Source organism: Tursiops truncatus, chromosome 5 (assembly GCF_011762595.2).
Source record: "Tursiops truncatus isolate mTurTru1 chromosome 5, mTurTru1.mat.Y, whole genome shotgun sequence".
NCBI lineage: Eukaryota > Metazoa > Chordata > Mammalia > Artiodactyla > Delphinidae > Tursiops > Tursiops truncatus.
In genome coordinates this window covers 32,473,949-32,489,755 of record NC_047038.1, presented here as the reverse complement: position 1 = coordinate 32,489,755, position 15,807 = coordinate 32,473,949, and the positions used below count along the sequence as shown (strand labels likewise).

At 39.5% G+C, this 15,807-nt stretch overlaps 1 protein-coding gene, 1 long non-coding RNA gene and 1 other non-coding gene across 4 annotated transcripts in view; 2 read left to right on the top strand and 1 right to left on the bottom strand.

The window, feature by feature from the left end:
* The window catches only part of LOC109548741 (uncharacterized), a 410,920-nt gene that overhangs the window by 333,317 nt on the left and 61,796 nt on the right, over positions 1-15,807 (top strand). The window contains exon 9 of one of the 2 annotated variants that reach the window (XR_012331916.1): positions 1,533-4,994. The exons of the other annotated variant lie outside the window; for it this stretch is intronic. This is a non-coding gene — a long non-coding RNA (uncharacterized lncRNA). Of the gene's footprint in view, positions 1-1,532; positions 4,995-15,807 lie in introns of those variants that run through there. 2 annotated transcript variants of the gene reach the window in all.
* DKK2 (dickkopf WNT signaling pathway inhibitor 2) overlaps positions 1-15,807 on the bottom strand; it is a 102,281-nt gene that overhangs the window by 43,775 nt on the left and 42,699 nt on the right. The gene's annotated exons all lie outside the window — the stretch shown is intronic.
* Positions 12,642-12,755, top strand: LOC117312504 (U5 spliceosomal RNA). Its single transcript, XR_004526828.1, has one exon. It is a non-coding gene; the product is annotated as a U5 spliceosomal RNA (small nuclear RNA).

Genomic DNA, 15,807 nt, shown 5'->3' with positions numbered 1-15,807 from the left:
GAAGGGTGCCTGTGAGTTAACAAATTGAAGGGAGAACCATGCTGAGAAAAAGTTTTAGTAAATGGAAAGGGTTTGTGTAAAATCCCTGTGGCAGGAGACTGCATGGTGAAAAAGAAGGCCGAAGTGTCCAAAGGGATGAGAACGAGACGGCAGTGGAGTGAGATGAGGCTTGCTAAGCCATGATGCAGATATTGGTCTCTATTGTAAAAGTACTAGGAAGCTACATAAGGATTTTAAAGAGAAGGACGCATCCATCTTAGGGTACAGATCTTTCTTCTCTGCTGGGGATTTTGTTAATTACCTCGAACACAACAGATAGCACTTAATAGAGCTGATAAATACATGTTAAGAAAGGAAGAAGAGAGGAAGAAAGGGATGGAGGGAGGAAAGAAGGGAAGGAAGGAAACCTCAGAGAGTGAGACGTAGTAGAGGTCCAAGATTTGGAGATAACTAAGTCAAATAGAGCCCCCATCCACTGTGGGGCTCCTCAACTTTTTACAGAGCTTGTCTCATTTTGGTTATTGTCATTTTTATAGATGGGGATAATAAAGCTAGGGTAGTTTAGCAACTTGCTTAAAGTGATTCAACCATAGCAGCCCTCTCTCTAGCATATTAGTGTGTGTGTGTGTGTGTGTGTGTGTGTGTGCACACGCACATACACATAAATCTTTTTTTTTCTCTCCACTAAGGAGGTCTTGATTGTGATTAAGATTTAAAGTAAGAGTCTAAATAGTGGGACCTTGCTTCATATTCTTAAATTTATTGCAAATATTATATTTACTTTTTTTTTTTTTTTTTTTTTTTTTTTTTTGCAATACGCGGGCCTCTCACTGTTGTGGCCTCTCCCATTGCGGAGCACAGGCTCCGGACACCCAGGCTCAGCGGCCATGGCTCACGGGCCCAGCCGCTCCGCAGCATGTGGGATCTTCCCGGACCGGGGCACGAACCCGTGTCCCCTGCATCGGCAGGCGGACTCTGAACCACTGCGCCACCAGGGAAGCCCCTATATTTACCTTTAATTAAAGTTGTTGTGAAACACAGTGTGCCCACCAGATAGCAGAAATACATAATGCATAAAATGCTCTGCATAAGGAGGTCACTGAGTCTTCATTTTCCATATGGCTTTCTGGGCAGTTTGGCTTTGAATGTGTTGGCAAGATTCCCAAACCCTTGTCACACATGGGATTTACAGAAAATTGAAGAGCTGGCTCTGGTTGTAGTTCCTTCAGGTTAAGAGAAAAGGAGTTAATATTATTGACTCCCCCACTGAAGAGAAGATAAAAAGACACTCCCTCAAGATATATGGTCATATTCTTTCCCTCCCTTTCCCATGTTGCCAATTTGGATTTCACAGAAGCATGACTGGTCAACTTAGAGACACTCCCAGAGTAAAACAAAAATACTCAAGAAGAAATCTCAGCATTTGACCTAAAACAAATCCCAACTCCTTTCTGGAATTAAGTTGAGTGCTAGGTTCCTGGAGGATGAGGCTGATTTATGCTTTTTTTTTTTTTTTATTCTTTTTTTTTCAGGAGTCAATTACTGCAAAGAAGCAGTTTCATGATCTTTGCTGAGAACCGATGCCTGGCTTTCCTTCCTCTGCCTTTGCTCAAACTTTTAGGCTCTGGTTTGGGACCCCTCTTCCCTCTCGTCTCACACAGCCTGGAGCCATCCCACGTGCTCCCACTTCTCCTTCTCCAGGACTATTTACCTGAGCTCCATCACTCCTGGGACCTATTCTCTCAGTAGTGCTAAGGCCCCCCTTTCCTCATATATCTGTTCCCACATGTCCCAGCCTTCCCCTCAGAAATTCAGCGCCATGCTGACTCCAGAATTACACACCAAAAAAGCTTTACTCTGAAAATCAATTACATAACTTGGACCAATTGTAGTGTTTAAATGATGGGGTGGGGAGGGGAAAGGATAGTTTAAAAAAAGAAAGGAGGGTATGTTTTCCCTTCTGACACATTTTCAACCTGTTTCTTTCTGCCCCCTGGCAATAGAAACTTTACAAGTTTTTGATATGGGCTTCCCTGGTGGCGCAGTGGTTAAGAATCCGCCTGCCAGTGCAGGGGACACGGGTTCGAGCCCTGGTCCAGGGAGATCCCACATGCTGTGGAACAACTAAGCCCGTGCGCCACAACTACTGAGCCTGCGCTCTAGAGCCCGCGACTCACAACTACTGAGCCCATGCACCAGAACTACTGAAGCCTGTGCGCCTAGAGCCCGTGCTCCACAACAAGAGAAGCCACCGCAATGAGAAGCCCGCGCACCGCAAGGAGGAGTAGCCCCACTCGCCGCAACTAGAGAAAGCCTGCGGGCAGCAACGAAGACCCAAGGCAGCCAAAAAAAAAGAAAAAGTTTTTGATACAGTTTGTTTGCTTTAGGTGTGAGAAATATTCTACTGCCTTCTGAAGTAAGGGGAAATGAAGCAACCTGGAATTTACTGGTGGTAGCAAAGGAAAGGAGCTGACAAGAGGAAGACAGGGAGTCCTCGAGAGCACAGAAGCATCCCCAGGAGTGTAAACTGGTCAGAAATCTCCTTCACTCCATAATTCCAACCTTCCTTTCAAATCTACCATGTGGGGCCACCCCCCCCCCCCCCCCGCCCCAGGGGCATAAGACCTGGAGAACTTCCTATTTCTACTACGGAGCTGGATGTGAAATAAAGGAGGGAGATGCATACCATACAGTTTCAGGGATACTGAGTTGGATAGGACTTTATGAAAATCCCACCACTATCATTATTTTCCTTAGAACATGTGTTTTTGAGTTTGGGTCAAACGTTAGTGTGCTTGAGCCAGGTGGCTTGGGTTTGAATCCCAGTTTTACCACTTTTGAGCTGCATGACCTTCAAAGTTTATGTAACCTCAGTTTTCACATTTATGAAATAGGGATAATGTTGCTATCTACTTCACAGAAAACATTTTCTGGCACTATATGAGACTGTTAAATTAAGACTATAAATAAATATTTTGGAAGCTTTCTGAATATGTGTATAACTGCAAGCATGCAATTGTAGTCCACTCAGAAAAGAGGGACGGTTATCTATGTGAGGACTGTGGCAAAACAGGCAATGCTGATCATCGGAAAAGTCTTTAAACCATACAGTGCAGTTCCAGGATTGCAGGCCAACTCTGAATACCCATGTGGCTACCTCGTGCCTAAAGAGGGAGAAACTGGTGGCCAAGATTTACATTTGACAATGTCTCTTAGGAAATCTTGCTATAAAATGCAATTGACCACTTCTTTGAGAAGAATCAGAAAGGTAAATATTCCAAAATGTTAACACAACTATTTGGAAACGGAAAAAAGGAATCAAGTAAGTGTTGTTGTTACGTTTCAAACTTTTAAAATACCCAATTAGGTTTTGTTTTGCTTTGCTTTGCTTTACAGAAGTAAACATTTGTTTGGGTGGCCATCTTAGACTCTGTTCTAGCGCTGACTTTTGTCACAGCGTGCAAACATTTTCTTGCTTTGTATTTTCTCTGGGTAAACATACAGAGAATGTGATTTTCCATATGTACTCTGTCATTTGCATTGCTTTGGGGGCTTTGATTAGTCTGAGATACACAAGATCCCTAAGTCAGGATAAACCCAGCCACTAACTTTCTAAGTGATATTGAGCTATTCCCTCTAGACATGCAATTTCTTTGTATTACAGATTTACCTCTCCTTAAAAAAAAAAAATTTAAAAAAAATACCATGATATGTTCCTCCTTATGTTTTTTATATTATTAAAGCAATAGTGGTTGCAAATTCAATTTAACATATTTCAGAAATAATTCTTAAAACAATCTATACCTATATTCTGCTTAGTGCTGGAAGAAGAAAGAACCAGAAGATTAATGGCGCACTCATGAGACAGGGCAGAGGAAACTCCTGCCCTCCAGAACATCAAAACCAAAGACATGTACACAACTACCTATAATGTAGGCCAGACCACATAAATGTTAAGCAGTGCTTTAAAGTCTTCTGAAAAATAATGCCCTAACTAAACGAAATCACCCTGAACTCAGAGTACGAATGATGCTGTTATTACTTATTTCTACTGTCTTCCATCTATTTTATGGTGTTCTTTGATTCTTTGCATTCTTCTTGTCTGAAAGTAATATTCTTGATATGTTTAATAAGGAGACCCCCTCCTTTGTTCCTAGATGCTTTGGCTGCTGACCAACAAAAGCCATCGAAAGACTTAATCCTCTGAGCCTGGCACCACATCAGTCTGGAAATAGTTTACATGCAGAGTCCTTTGGAGTAAATACTCATTAGAGGTTCCGTTGGCTTATTTGGTCACCCACATTTTGCAGTGGGTGGCCCAGTTGGTATCCTCATTATTTTATTTTCCACCCCTGAAAATAATCCAGATGTAGCAACCTGACACTACTCCCTTTGGTATTCTAAGTCCATTGTAATGGAGCATCCATTCCTTTGTGATGCTAGTTAATAGGTTCAGAGAAGTAAGGGTCTCAGACTGGTCATGCCCTAATAAATTTTTCACTAATACACCTTTTTTCAGCGCAACTCCTGAAATGCAATCTGAGTACTTCAAGAGTAATTCGCTAGTCATCTCGAACACGTGAGGATTTAGAGAACTGTCATCTCCCTTCCTCCCTCCCTCCTTCCCTTCCTCCCTCTCTCTCACTCTTTCTCTGCCCCCCCCACCCCACCTCTCCACCCCATCTTTACATAAATGAACAAACCAGTTCCCAAGGTTTGAACTTTATCAAGGTTATTCACAAATTACAAAGTAGGACTCTTGCTTTTTCGCTTACTAGGTACATCTTTACTGCTTAGAGCTTCTTGGTTAGTACTTGGATCAGGGAAATGGAGTCTCTATACTGTCATTGTTCTGGGTTTAGCAGTGAAAGTTCTCAAGAAAGAACAATCAACTAATGTTTCTTGACTACGTATTAAGTGCAGAGCAAAGTAACATTAAAATACAAGGTGGTTGTTAAACATGCCTTCCTCTTGCCGAGCTTGTACTCTTGTAATAAGGCCAATATAAGTAAGTTGGTACTTTCTTTCTCATGATTGTTATGATAAGCATATGCAAAATGCTTAGAATAATATCTACCAGATGGGGTATTTATTACTGTATGGATTAAAATAATAACATATATAAAGTTCTTAGAACAGTTGCTGGCTTTTTCTTATAGGTACCAACATCTCAGAAGCTATTGCATTCTTTTTATATGAATCAGCATCAGTTTTCAACAGGAAAACATTCAAAGTTTTTACTTTGAAAATTTATAAAACTCTTAAGATTTTTTTGTTAGTTTCTCCTTGGACGATAGGAAATGGAAAGGAGGTGTGATGTTGAAGGATGAGGGAGTGTGAGCATCTAATAGATGTCGGGCATTATACTGAAGGTTTGCATCCATTATCTCATTTAATACTCAAAATGACCATACAAGGTGCATATTGTTCTGTCTGTTATACAAAAAGACTAAAACTTGGGCCAAAAAAAGCTAAATAAAGAGCCAGGATTTGAAGGCAAGTTCATCTGGCTCAAAAACTCACATTTTTCCCATTCCTTGAGTTCTGATTAGACTACTTAATATCATTTTTTCAAAGACAGGAAGAGTGTAGGAAGCATCCTGTCATCTTGTGTAAAGTCATACAGTATCCTGGATGTTAACTGCTGCTAAGATTTAATAACTCTGGAAAAAAACAACCAGCAAGGTATCCTCCTGTGTACCATAAATAGGCCACTCCATGGTAAATTACACACTTGTGACTTATCCTAGAAGGAGCCCCATATCACTGTTGGACACTGCTGCTGACCAAAACCGTGAGGACTTGCACGTGTTCAGGATCTGCTCTGCTAAGTGTGTAACACACTCAGCAGATGCCATGTTGTTCAAAGACTTACTACCGACTTAAACTTGCTGCACTCGTGCACAGATGCAGTTTCTGTCTTTTCTCATACATCACAATGTCCAGGTGTTTGTTTCCTTGTTAAACCTAGACATTTAACCACATAAGACTTTTATAAATGGTCAAATAGATTCATAAGGGGACAATACATGAAACTAGTCACTTTACTACCACAAGTCTAAAATTACTCATCCACAAACCTACACATAAAATTTCATTTTGGTAGTTGTATTACAGTTTCTGCTACACCAATCTATATTACAGAAAGCTTCTCCCATATAGAATGCAGTAAGAGTTCTGGAATAAAATTTAAATTTTAACAACACAATTGCTATATAGCTATACATGTTTATTTTGTTTCACTATCAATGTGATTTGAAACTCAGCACATTCTGAGGCACTAGCAGTATTAATTTCAATTTAGACCATATGGTTGTATATCTGTAATATCTATACATCTACATATTTGCATATATAGGTATATACTTATAGATATATTTGTGTTTATATGTATACACACATATATATAATCATGTTGTCAAAAATTAAGTTTAAATATTTAGTTTAAACTTCTTAACTTTTCAGCATGTTATATACTGACTATATTATATCTGCTTAAACATAAAGTGAAGCCAGTAGAACACATGTAATTTGACTTTTATTCAGCATTGCACTAGATATATCATCCCAGAAGTAAAACGAGTAATAATTCTGTGAGTGGTGTTTTCTTTGACACAAGTAATATGACTTTTCTATTCTGAATGGTTCACTATGATTAAACAGAATAACTACATAATAAGTTCTTTATAAACAAGTTCATAGAACATTCGTTTATTCATCAACAAACGTAAAAACAGACTCTATGTGTACAGGCAAATAAATGTACTGTGGTATTGTTGCTATTTTCAATAATGCTACTGATAGTAAATAGGTGCTGTGTGCCAGGTACCACAGTAGGCACTCGGGGAATGCAAAGATATATGAAGGGCGGTCTAAGCCATCATGAAGTTTATTATCTAATAATGTTAAATTTGCACTATACCAATTTTTTAAAAAATTCACATACCTGGTCTCCTTTTATCCTTAACAAAAACAACATGACATAAACATTATTATTGTTAAGTGACACGAGCAAGGATTCAATACAGGTCAGGACTCCAACTCCTGAACATGCTGCCCGATTGAAAAAAGCAACAGGTGAAAATGATCTGCTCATAATTTTGCTGATGCAAAATATATTGGAATGTATATTGTAATAATGGCTGGAATCAGAGTAAAGCAAAATTGTGCCCTGTGGATTCATAAAGGTATGGTCTGAATTCACTTTTTTAAGTAAATTGAAATACCAGTCAAATTACTGTGATTTCATGTTGACACATTAGTTAAGTATTTCTAGCCTTTCATTGGAAAAATAAAATTTTTTAAATAAAACATTACACTTTATTCATTATTCAGTCTAAAATCTTAAAAGGTATTACACAAATGGAAACAGTCTTCCATCCTCTTTAACGCCTGAATCTTTGTTTGAATTCTTCTAGAAGCTGTTGTGAGTACAGGGTCAGGGTACAAATAGACATCTCTCCACTAGCATTCAAAATGCATTGCCATGCATTTTGTTCCCTTTGTATTTGAATCACCTACTTTTTAAACTATGTCAAACGGGTCTTTGTATCATTTCTCAAACAGAGGAGTCGTGTTTTCTCCCCACGCTGAGCCTTTCTTAGGGCCATCATTCCATTACCCTTTGCCTCCTCCATGGTCTTTGACTACTTGAAATCCTGTCTTCCTTTAAGGTTGGCTGCAAAGCCCAGCTTTACGATGTCGCCTACCCATGCTTTTCCATGATTATTCCCAAGGGAAGGGACTGTGCCTCTTCACTGAACTCTTGTCATTTTTTACTTTCATGTATCATTCATTCTCTTTATATGACACTTGTTTATGTATATTCTTATCTCCTCAGCTAAATTATAAATTCTTGGAAATCAAAACCTATGAAGTTTTTTTCTTCGGGATTATAGCAGCAACTAGCACAATGGTGGTATATGCAATAAATATTGGGCAAATCAATAAAATAGTGTCAATGAATCAAAACATATCACTCTAATGACACATTTTGTAATTCTGTTTTCACAGTCAACACAACTAATATTTGAAGGTTTGAAGTATTTCAGTGTATGACAATGATAAAACCGTATAAAATGGCATTCATTCTAATCCGTGATTATTTAATCTATTTACTTGTCTTCTTCCTCCGTCACTAGGATAAAACCTCTATGAAAGCAAAGACCTGTCTATTTTGTGTAACGTATTATTCCCAGTTATTTATTAACTATTCACAGGAGGAAGGAGAGAGGGAAGGAGGGAGGAAAGAAGGAATGTATAGGATCTATTTGCATAAATTACTGCTCTCAGCACCACTTTTGCTAACTACAAAGTCACCTGTGCCTCATTCCCAAGTTCCTGGTGCTCCTAATACACCAGAACAGAAATAAATCCAGATGAACTGAGGCTGCTGAGTACCTTGTACAACAAAGAGAGGACTGGAATGTTTTACCTGTCTCCATCTCTCTTTTGCTTATTAATTAACATGATGATTATGAAAGTACAAAAATGGGCTAGCAAAATGCTGATTTAGGTGTTTTATAAATATATAGGAGAATATAAATTTGTGCCTTCCATATACACAGTCATCAAACTTCATAGCATGAAGGTGCCCAAACTTCTGTTTACAGAAAGAAAAACAGCTACAGTGAAGATACTGTTGATAACGTAAAGCAGTGGCCAAAAAGAGTAAGAGGACGGGAGGGAGGGGGGAAGGAAGGAAGAAAACGGCATTATTTCAGGGTTACTTAAAAAATTTGATGGAGAAAGGATACTCTTTTCATCAAATGGTGCAAAAGCAATTGGTTATCCATAAGGGAAATAATAATAATCTTGACCTAAATTGTATACCTTATACAAAAATTCACTCAAAATAAATCATGGGTTTATGTGTAAATGTAAAACTATAAAATTTTTAGAAAAAAAAAAGGAGGAGAAAACTGTGGGATCTAGGACTAAGCAAAGAGTTCTTAGACCCGACACACAAAAAATATTATCCACAAAAAGAAAAAATGATAAATCAGACTTCATCAAAATTTAAAACTTTTGCTCTATGAAAGGTGCTGTTAGAAGGATTAAAAGACAGTGACAGAGTAGTAGAAAATGTTTGCAAACTACATCTCTGACAAAGGTCTAGTATGTAGAATATGCAAAGAGCTCTCAAAAGTCAACAGTAAAAAAGCAAACAATACATCTAGAAAGTAGGCAAAAGACACGCAGGGATATTTCACCTAAGAAGGTATATAAATTGGCAAAAAGATGTTCAACGTCATTGGTTATTAGGGAATTGCAGATTAAAACCACAATGAGATAGCAATACACACCTATCACACACCTATTAACATTTTTAAAAATATTAGTGACAACACCAAATTTTGGTGAGGATGCAGAGAAACTGGATCACTCACACTGGTGATGGGAATTAAAATGCATAGTAGTCTGGAGAACAGTTTGGCATTTTCTTGAAAAACAAAAATGTAACTATCACACAAACCAACAATTGCACTCCTGGACTTTCATCCCAGAGAAATTAAGACTTCTGTTCATACAAAATCCTATGCACAGATGCTTATATATTCTTTTTTTTAAATTGCAGTAAAATATACATAACATAAAATTTACCATTTTTAAGTGTACAATTCACTAGCATTAAGAACATTCACAATATTGTGCAACCGTCGCCGCTATCCATTTCCAGAACTTCTTCATTATTCCAAACAGAAACTTCATGCTCATTAAATAGCTCCCCATTTCTCTTTCCTTCAGCCTCTCATAACCTCTATGCTACTTTCTGTCTCTGTGAATTTGCCTATTCTTGGTAATTCATATAAGTGAAATCATACAATGTGTCCTTTTGTGTCTGACTTATTTCACTTAGCATAATGCTTTCAAGGTACATCCATGTGGTAGCATATACAGAATTTCATTCCTTTTTAAGACCGAATAATATTCCATGCTTATATATATATACCACGTTTTGTTTATCCATTTATCTGTTGATGTGCATTTGAGTTGTTTCTGCCTTTTGGTTATTGTGAATAATGCTGCTATGAACGTTGGTATGCAAGCTTCTGTAGCAGCTTTATTCTTAATAGACAAAAATTGAAAACAAACCCAAATGTCTGTCAACAGGTGAATAGTTGAACAAACTGGCGTATCCACACAATGGAAAACTACTCAGCAATAAAATGGATGAACTGTTGATACACATAACAGCTTGAATGAAGTTTCAGAAAATTACACTGAGTGAGAAAAGCCAATCTCCAAAGATTATACACTGTATGACTCCATTTATGGAACATTCTTGAAATGACAGAATTAGGGCAAGAGAGAAGTAGACGTGACTATAAAAGGGAACATGGTAGGTCCCTGTGGAATGGAAATGTTCTATACCTTAACCTATATCAATGTCATTATCCTGGTTGTGATATTGTACTATAGTTTTGCAAGCTGTTACCACTGGGAGAAACTGGGCAAAGAGTACAGCAAATCTATGTTATTTATTACGACTGTTTGTGAATCTATAATTATCACAAAGCATTTAAGTAAAGAAAGAAAGGAAGAAAGGGAGGGAGGGGGAGAGGAAGGAAAGAAGGAATTGAGGAAGGTGGGAGGGAATGAGGAAGGAAAGGAATCTCACTCAGATATTCAAATATACAATACAAAATCCACCTGAGTCTTTGATCAGGACTCAGTTTAGATCCCAGCTGATGCTGGATCAGAAAGCAGCCAAGATGGTAGAGCAGAAAGACCCTGTGCTCACCTCCTCTCACGAGTGCGTCAAAATCACAACTATCTGCAGAATAACCATTGATGATAAAGACTGGAACCTACCAGAAAAGATCTTCTACAACTAGAGACATAAAGAAGGGACCAGAACGAGGCGGGTTCTGGCTCCAGAAGATCTGGCACCAGGGGGTCTGGCACCAGGAAGATGAGCCCCCAGAGCATTTGGCATTGAAGGCCAACAGATCTCAACTGCAGGAGCCCCACAGGACTGGGGGAAATAGAGACTTCACTCTTAAAGGGTACACACAAAATCTCATGCACACCAGGACACAGGGAGAAATCAGTAATTTGATAGGAGCCTGCACCAGACTTACCTGCTGGTCTTAGCGAGTCTCCTGGAGAGGTGTGTGTGGCAGGGCTGCAGCTCACCTGTGGGACATAGACACTGGTGGGAGACATATTGGGGAACATTCAAATGCGAGAACACTCCTGGCAGCTGACATATTGGCTTGTTAGTGCCAAGACCTGACCCCACTGAACAGCCTGTAGAGTCCAGTGCTGGGACACCTCAGCCAAACAACTAACTGGGTGGGGACATGGTCCCTCCCATCAGCAGACTGGCTGCCTAAAGATTGAAGAGCCCACAGCTGCCTCCAGACATGCCCCTAGACATGGCCCAGCCCACTAGAGGGCTAAGACCCAGCTCCACCCATCAGTGGGCAGGCACCCTCCCGACAGGAAGCCTGCGTAAGCCTCTAGGCCAGCCTCACCCACCAGGGGCAGACACCAGAAGCAAGAAAACTATGATCCTGCAACACAGGCCAGACCATACCCTGGGACTAGCTGGGCCCTGGCCCACCTCACAACCTTCGGGACACCCCAGACCTCATACCCAACTGTGTCAGGAACCCCCCCACCCCAACCAGCTGAAGCAAGCTCTGGGATCCCTGGGTCCTGTAGCCAGACTCCAGGAACCAGCTCTGCCTGCCAGTAGACTGGCACTAGAATCCCACGTTCTGGCTTCCCCTGCCAGTGGGTGGGCAACACCCCCGCCAGTGGGCCTTCGGGCACCCTGACTCTGCCCACTGGTGAGCGAGCACTAGCCCTAGGGCCCCCTAGGGTTCTGCAATCAGCCACCTTGTAACCAGACTCTGTGAAACAGCAGCCAACAGCATCCACACAGGACAGGCCTGGCAACCCACCAGACTAGGAGCCAACCAGGCCTGTCAGCCTGCCCACAAAGTCAGCCTGCCGCCACAGAAGGGCCCACACATCTTAGAGGAAAACCCTAGAACCTGGGTGACCAGAGGGGAGTGCACCTCCTACAGAGGGCCACTTCGCCAAGGTCGAGAAATGTAACCGACCTGCCACATACATAAAACTACCAATAGCAACTTAGACAAAATGAGGTGGCAGAGGAATATGTTCCAGATGAAGGAACAAAATAAAACCCCAGAACAGCTAAGTGAAGTGGAGGGAGGCAGTCTACCCAAGAAGGAGTTCAGAATAAGCATCGTAAAGATGATCAAAGAACTTGGGAAGAGAACGAATGTACAGAGCCAGAAGTTAGAATTTTTTAACAAAGAAAATATAAAGAACAATCAGAGAGGAAAAATACAATCATTGAAATGAAAAATACACTGAAAGGAATCAACAGATCCCAGTTAGCCAAGCTTCCTCCACATTGCCCCCTAATGGTAGCTCAGTCACTGTGTGAATGTTAAGATATTTCCAGAATAGAAAGGGTGATTTCAATATCAAGAGTGTACTGCACACAGTACAATTATAAAATGGCGCAATTTAAAATTTCCTTCAACCCATATTTATTTGCAGAAGTCCCTGAAAACTTTTGACAGGCATTATATCTTGACACTATGTAGTAGTGCAGCAGGAGTTTCTCTTACTAGAGATGTGTTATAGAAGCAGAGGGCATTCTCTGCTTCCGCTTGATATTGAATGAATATTTTGATTTTTACTAAAAATTTCCAATGAGGGAAACAACTTCGAGTCTTATGTTAATTGTTTGAGGCCTTGCTTTAAGGGTGCTAATCATTTAGTTTTAATGGAAGACATTATTGTGAAGTGAAAGCAGAAGTTCGAAAAAAAATAATACAGTTGGTTCCTTTTAAGTTCCTGGCACTTTCGTTCAGTTCACAAGCAATTTCAGGCCAAGTGTAAATAGAATCTCTCTTAATGTTCTTTAAAAAGTTACAAATTTCAATGTAGATTCGCAGTCTTAGTGTGGGATAGCAGTTTACCACAGAATATTTTCCTCTGTAGACCGATAGTTCAGGGAAGTGTTCTAGACTTTCTGTTTGCACATAGCTGGAAAGACTTATTCTCTCTCTCTCTCTCACACACACACACCCCATCAATGAACCCACGTCAGAAGAGTCTACAGTCTCTCTAATTTGAAGCAGCTGGTGCATTCTAAATATGGAGAGCCCAAGCTTCTAGAATCATCAGTACCATCATTAAGAATCAGAATCCTTGATTTAAATGTTCTTTATTATTCTCTTTATAGGGGGATTTTCATCACATGGCTGTTAGCTCTTCCCCTATTGTTCCGAGACTGTCATGCATAAATGTCAACAAGAGTGTATTTCATTCATACTCTAAAATTAAATCCTTTATCCCACAATTAGCCATAATCACGACCACATATGACTATGATTTACCATAACTAAAATAGATGGCGTGGGATTTATTGTTGGCTTATGTTTGAAAAAGTGAAGGCAGATTTTTTAATTAAATAATTGCATGCTATCTATTTGGGACATAATTACTACTTATTTTGTTTTCCATATATATCTATCTAGTTAGCAAATTGTTACAATACCCCCGTTAGTAAAATCTAAGGGACTGCTCTGTTTGTGTGCGTGTGTGTTTAAAATATGCTCTGAGAGCATAATGAGAAGAATAAACTAAATTATGAATTTTTTCTTATTGATAATTTTTAAAAATTATCTTTATTGACAATTTATATGTACTGTTATTGTGTGTACCTATGTCAGTGATCTCATTTGAACAGCATAATGACTCTATAAGAGAAGAGAATATAAAATACTTCATTTCTTTTGCTTGTCCAACACCCATATCCCTTTCCTTGGTAACACCACCCTGATGTTTTATTTAAGAAATCAGCCTCCCTCATTTACTACAGTTTGTCAGTGGGGGCACCCTTCCTTCTCCTGCCCTCCCTTCATCAAGGAAAGGAAGGCAGGACCTCAACTAGGCCACTCAGACTCTTTCTGGGAATTTGCATCTTGAGTAAAAAAGCCAAAGGATGAAATTTTGTAAGAGGTCTTTTATTTTGGCTGAGGTGCCCTAATAAGGCCCCAAAGGTCTTGTTTTCTAGAACCCTGGAGTGCCATGGGTTCATGCTCTTCTGAGGCTCAGTTCATTCCTTCATTTGATTATTTCAGCTTTCTCATATCCTTACAATAAATTCCTTTTTAAAAAAGTATTTTGTATACGTTGCTTAAGAGTTGGTTTCTGTTGCTTATACCTGAAGAACTCTAACTGCTATGCTGTTACCCTCTTCTTGCAGACAAGGAAATTGAGGTGTAGAGAGGTATAGGAACTAGGCCACAGTCATACAGCATCTAGATAACACAGCTGAACTCTGGTCTGCCTGCTTCCAAGCTCTCTTTTAATCCCCAGGTAACACTGCCTCTGTTTTCAGTTTCAAAAGAGTTTAGATGAGAGCATGTCTAGATGGTCACACAGTCATATTAGATCAGAGCAAAACTATAAAATGGATAAAGGAAGGAGCATCCCTTTCTTTGTTACATTTAATCAGATAGTCACTATTTATTATGCACCCAAAGAATTCCTTGCACTAAATAAGGAGTACAAAACCATGACCAATTCTGCAGTGATTCTGGCGGTTCTGTAATTCCCTTTTTAGTGTTTAATGTCACTCAGTTGTGCACAGTTCCAGAATTAACATGGGTTCAAGTACAGTCCCTACCTGCATTTAAAAACACATTTTTATTTCACACCCACTTAGCTAGGGAGGATACAGTGAAGTCCAAAGCAACAACTGCTAACATGTGTGTAAACATCACTTTAAAACTCCCATGAAGAATTACAGAGTAGGTCAGAGTCAAATGCAGGAGGATCAAATTATGCATAGATTAAAAATAAGAATGGGAGGCAGCACTATGATGTTTTCAACCCCAAGCTCAAGGACCTTCGTCCCTTTTGTGATTTGGGTACAGTTTACATCTCTGAGCCTCTCTTTACATCCTCATCCTTTCCCAGTGTCATTAAAGGGAAGCAAGACTGTCTAATGGTCCACGTAGCACTCTGATTAAGGATGGGGTGAGACTGCGCTGGGGTTGGCGGTGGGCTCAGCAGAACGCAGCCTGCCCAGACCAGCTTGATTTATCCCACCAAACCTCTGTCTCTGCCTTCCTGCAAGTGACCTGACACGCCTCCGCTAGAAGCTCCTTTTCCTGGAAGTTTTGTGAGCTATGGTCTTTTCTAGGTCTGTTTGAAAGTGTTACCCGTGGGGCTGCGGAAGAAACGGAATGTGGTCTGGGAGATTGGATAATCTATCAAAAAATTTTCTGGCATCTGATAGCTACTTAACAATATTAATACTTCCTTCAATTCCGGAAACATTTTTGAGGATTACTCTTCTAGAGCACACTGTAAAAATTGTTTAGGAAACATCAAAAGCCAAGTGTCACCAAGCTAATAGTGCCCACTGAATATATGTATCCCCCCAAAGAAGCCTATTTTTTTTTCTCTTTAAAAACAGTGGTGATTTAACTCACAGAAATAAAATTAGTCACAGTTTTTTGGTTTTGGGTTTTATTTTGGTTTTAGTGGAATCAGTTAAGGTTCCACCAGTCAAAACTGATGGCATATTTAAGCTGTGTATTTGAAGAGTATAAAGGGGCTATTTACAGTCGTGTGGGCAAGATTTACAGCAGGAATGTCCATTAGTGAGAGCCACATACTAATTTAGAATTTTCTGTTAACCACGTTACAAAAGTGAAAAGAAACAGGCAAAATTAATCTTAATGATATACTTAGTTTAACCCAACCTATCCAAAATATTATTTTAATATGCAATAAATATAAAAA